Here is a 5,149-nt window from a genome sequence, read left to right as displayed (position 1 = left end):
TTCATAGACTTGACTTCACTCTATTTTTCCCCGTATGATTTTCCTCGTAACTTTTCAACGATCTACGGTATCATCGTACCTAAACTTGCATGATTTATGTAGTTGAATGATAATTTTTTTAAAAAGAAAATATTGTTTGCAACGATGTGTTGGACTTCTCTCATTTTACGACTTGAACTTTTACCATTTGAATTTCCATGAGGTTTATTTTTGTTTGAGCTTTATCGCGTCCCGAAAACTGAGTTTTTGAACTGAGCATTGTGTTTGTTTTTAATGATGTATTTTCAGTCCCAACTTTACTCTACTTTTTTGTTAATGATTTGCTTACAACTTTTGTTTTCTGTGAACTTGTGGTATCCCCAAGTTTGAACGGATGTAAATACTTTCTGTATATAAGCTCAATTATTTTTTAGACATATGAATGATCATCCCCTATTTCTCATCTGCAAACTTTTGTTTTCTCTGAACTTGTCGTATTCTTGAGTTTGAACGGATGTAAATACTTTTTGCCAGACTGCTCCAGATTTCAGTATGGTACATCCTTGATGAGCCGATGTACAAGAACATATAAACAGTGTATACTTCAGTACATAGCGCACCATTGAATTGCTCCACAACCATTTAAAAATGCATAAAAACCTGCCAAAGATGCATAGTGCACCATTGATGTATTAACCATTCATACTTCCTAGATCCATTACGGTGCATCTACAGACCAAAGGTACGTGTACAACAAGAATGTGAAAACAAAATCTGAATCCCTCTCAAGCTTTACTACTTGCTATTCTCACATTTATCTCATTTTTCACATTACTTCTTCCTCTTCTACTAGTACCTCTTCCCGTGCTTCTCTCTTTTTTTCATCCCTAATGATGATTGGGCTTCTTGATTCTGCACCTAGCAATCCCAAGATGTCCGTAAATGCAAGAGAAACCAACAAACACTGCACAAAAAGATGTTGTTAATAGCATTGCAAGAATGCTAAAAAATACAATATAATTATTCAGTGTAGTTTCACTATTACATTTTTAGTGAAATGTGATTCAGGATCCATGCAAAGTAAAGTAGCATCTGTTTTCGAAATGTATGGTTATAGGTTTAGACAGAAGTTAAGTTTTAGGAATGCCCTTGCAGCAAAGCAAAACTAAAATGTATCTTTTGCCTCATGACTCAGCACATTTAAAGCATAATGCACTGAAAAGAACACACAAGTTGGACTGAAAATCAAAATAAAAGTTGGGCTAGCATGCCTGAGAGTAAGGAGGTCGAGGGAAGCAGGGCGCACAGTGGGCGAAGGACGCACAAGGAAGATGAGTTACCTCGCCGCTAGGCTGCGAGGCGACCTCCATCATGGAGGTCCTCGGGGTTGGAGTGCATCGTCAACGAGTGGTGGGGCTGCGACACGGGACAGGTTGGAGCGTGCACGCATGGCGACGTCGTCAATGTACATGAACCTGCTGTGCAGAGAGATGAAGTGTAGTACATCAGTCTTGCTTTATTTCAGCTAGAGAGAAACATGAAAAAATGTTAGTTTTTTGGACGGCTTTCCTCTTTTTCTTTCTCCAATTCTGCGCCACCACTGCCACCATCCTGTATGCAAGCGTAAAATTAATTGAAGCCACCAGCACACACTTCCATGAGATTTTGCTACTATAAGTCAGCGAACAGATCTTTTAGTATTAAACCAAAGGCACACTTATTACCCAGCGCTCTTGTTCAGTTCAAAGCATCATCGGTAAGATAAAAGATATGAAAACTTTAAGCCAATATAGAACAACTAGATTGATTTGATTGAAAATTTTATTTTCAATGCATTGTAGGCAACAGCCGATCCGAGTCAGAACTGATGTGATTTATTCCATCGAACTGATACGGAAGTTTATCTATACTGTTCTGTTTTTAACACACACGTTTTGAACTATTCCTTCTTTTTTCATTATGAATTGATGACATAAGACATGTTGAACTGTTACACAAGAGCAAAATTAAGAAATGCATAATATATTCGCATACTCTAAATATGTGCAATTTCAGGAGCAAAACTTTTTGAACCTTCTATACGAAAGAAGTCGGACGATCAGTCCAAATAGATTCGGAGTGTTTTTTTACAAAGTACCATGTGTTTTCTTACAAAAAGTACTGCAATCATACACAGAAAATTACAAAAAGTCAACCCGGTTGTTACTGCCATCTTATTTATTCTGCTTAGTTTTTTTCAGGTGCCTCGTCAAATAACAGAAGAACTACACAGCCCATTTGGTTCATCTAACCAAGGTGAACTTTTTTTTTTCAGGTGCCTACTCGAATAACAGAAGAACATTGAGTTGTTTAATCACCCACTCTAACATTCATTTTCTTTTTTGTACAAACATATGCGGGTGTGGGTACACAAATACAACAGAAATGACGGATGTTGAATTAGCTATATATTAGGTAGGTTTTAACAAACTTATAGTATGAGCAGAACTGGAACAAAATGTGATGTGAGGCTAGAGCATGGCAATCAAACTTGACAAAATTTTGAATGGAGTTACCAGTGGAGCATTTACTGAGAAGATCAATGGAGTTGGCCGGAGTATCGATACAAACCTGGACGTACAGGGCCAAGGCCTCTATCCTCTGTGTACACCAGCCCGCCCGTCTCCCGCTAGAACCACGGCAAGGCAACGAGCTTCCCCACCCTTCCAACTACCCCACCTGACATGCCTTGCCCAGTAAATCAAGATTTTGATGATGCAAGGGCGGCCGTTCAAGTAATACAAAATGGCTAGCAGCACACGTAGTTCAAGCTCATCAGTTCAAGCAGTATGTGGTCGGCCAGAAACGGGCTTGAAACGAAGGGGTCGACAACACACTATACAGAAGATAACGAGGACGGAGACGACCAAACGCGATGGAGGCCACGGTTCCCGCATGGGCTCGTTCGAGGTAGAGTTTCAGTACTGATGCGGCAGCACACACGTACTGATGCACGTACTGATGCAGCAGTAGCTATTCGTGTGTCACTGTAGAGGACAGCCGCTCGATGCGGCGCTTGTATCTAATTCAGAGCAGCAGCAGGGCGCCGTCCTCCAACCACAGCGACTTGACCCTCCTGTTGCCACTACAGAATTGGCGCGGCCGTCATCTGCCGAAGCTTGGACTGAACTGAAGCGTAAAATAAGAATTGAACCTAGCTGAAACTTAAGATAAGAATTGAACTGAACTAAAACAAGAAATTTAACTGAACTAAAATAATTAATTGAAACTGAGTGTGTTTGTATTTTGTAGTGCCAGTACCTAGAAGAACAAACACTTCAATTTACAATCTTTACAACAGTTCAATTTTTGAAGGAAACAGTTCCTGAACTTTAGTTTCAGCTTTTGTTTGTTTAGATTTCTGAACTCTTTGAGGCAGTTGAAAGTGTGATATTTTCAGAAAATGGTACATAAAAAGAGGCAGGGGAAAGGCCAGACCTCATTGCGTCGTTGAACGGCCTCGTGTGTCAGCGGTGAACGGACTGTGGTGCCGGCGGTGAACGACCTGGGTGCCGTGGTGGCCAGGGGGCAGTGCAGGGAGGGTAGGCCAGTGGCAAGGTGGTGCGAGGTGGAGGGTGGCCAGGGGTGGTGCGGGATGGAGGGAGGGCCGCCGGAGTTGAGTTGCAGGGGCGATGCGAGATGGGAGCCAGGAGGGCGCCGGGATCCGGGAGCGACGGCGGGGATCTGGACCGGGGCGCTTGTGCGGGTTCGGGCCGTCTTCATCGGACATATATCATGCCTTAATAGGAGGCCAATAGTAAAGTAACAAAATAGCTTAGTCCTATATATATGTATGTATGTATATGTATATTATATATATATATATATATATATATATATATCAATTAGGCTTTAAGTGTGTACTTGTTGGTGAAAGTGTTGTTCAATGGGAATTATATTTTGTATTACTCATGTAGTGTACAAAGTCTGTCGCACAGCCTTGTAACTTCTTACCCCGTTTCTAAATTTGTATTAGTCCTCTATATCGTGTATTGCGCTACTCGTACTATTACCTCCCTCCTAGTTTACTGGTCCCTTTTGTAATTTGTGTCAAATTTTGACCATAAATTTCACTAATTAAATGTTAATACATGTCACAAAAAATTATATTGTTTTATTCGTATTTGAACATAGTTTCCAATGAAATAATTTATAGAGATATGCATTGACATTTCGTTAGTTAAAACTATGGTTAAAATGTGACACTAAATACGACTACTAAGTAGTATAGTAGCAGTACTAATATACGTCGGTCAAATTATTCATCATATCCACACATTGAATTGACGTGACAACACGTTGCGTGTGAGGTGACACAAGAATCCCGGCGGCGTCTTCGGGTATTGTGGACTTCATATTTGGAGTACCACTTATCTGTCGAAATCTTTCATCATTCACTTAAAATAATCGATTAATCATACATTGAGTACCATATAACTGGAATTAACCGATGCAAGTCCAAGAAGGATTGGCCGGTGCTGCCGGCTAGCGTCAAGTTCGATCCCATGGATCAGGAGCTGATCGAGCACCTTGAGGCCAAAGTGACTGCTGACAGCGCGAGATCTCACTCTCTCATCGGTTTGTTCATACCAACCATCGACAGCGAGCACGGCATATGCTACACCCATCCTGAAAAACTTCCAGGTAAGACACCGATCGGCCGTCTACTTGCACAAACATATTCCTTTGTTTATAGCTGTATTTTTCTTTTTAAACGTAGACATAGTGAAGCAAGCATTTCTTCCAGCGCAATTCCAGGGCGTTCAAAAGGGGCATGTGAACGCGTCGCAAGATACAGTCAGAGTGCCGCATGCACGCGATGTGGCAAAAAACCGGCAATACCTTGCCGATGATGGTCAACGGCCGGCAGTCATGCAGCAAAAAGATTCTTGTCCTGCACACCAACAAGAACTTCGACCAGCAGAGGACCAACTGGATGATGCACCAGTACCACCTCAGGGATCTGGAGCAAGAGAAGGAGCGGGAGCTGGTCCTATGCAAGATTTTCAACCAGACGAACACTAGGGCCAGGAGTAAAAAGATTATAAGTTAGTTTGGTATTGGTACTTGTACTACCTTGTCGTCCGCAAGTTGGTATTATTGTTAACGATCTTTCGGTATGAACTTGGCA

At 41.5% G+C, this 5,149-nt stretch overlaps 1 long non-coding RNA gene across 5 annotated transcripts; it reads right to left on the bottom strand.

The window, feature by feature from the left end:
* Positions 1 to 582: 582 nt before the first annotated feature.
* LOC125522651 (uncharacterized) lies at positions 583 to 3,758 on the bottom strand. Of its 5 annotated transcripts, none has more exons than XR_015611267.1 (3): positions 2,590 to 3,758; positions 1,320 to 1,590; positions 629 to 943 (listed from the first exon to the last, which is right to left on the bottom strand). It is a non-coding gene; the product is annotated as an uncharacterized LOC125522651 (long non-coding RNA). The 5 variants fall into 5 exon arrangements; XR_015611269.1 differs by having other exon boundaries at positions 1,320 to 3,147; positions 3,457 to 3,758; XR_015611270.1 differs by having other exon boundaries at positions 1,320 to 3,142; positions 3,457 to 3,758.
* Between the last annotated feature and the right edge of the window lie 1,391 nt (positions 3,759 to 5,149).

The sequence above is a fragment of the Triticum urartu genome, chromosome 7A (genome assembly GCF_056163025.1).
Source record: "Triticum urartu cultivar PI428250 chromosome 7A, HENAU_Tu73, whole genome shotgun sequence".
NCBI classification, from domain to species: domain Eukaryota; kingdom Viridiplantae; phylum Streptophyta; class Magnoliopsida; order Poales; family Poaceae; genus Triticum; species Triticum urartu.
This window is presented reverse-complemented; position numbering and strand designations above follow the sequence as displayed.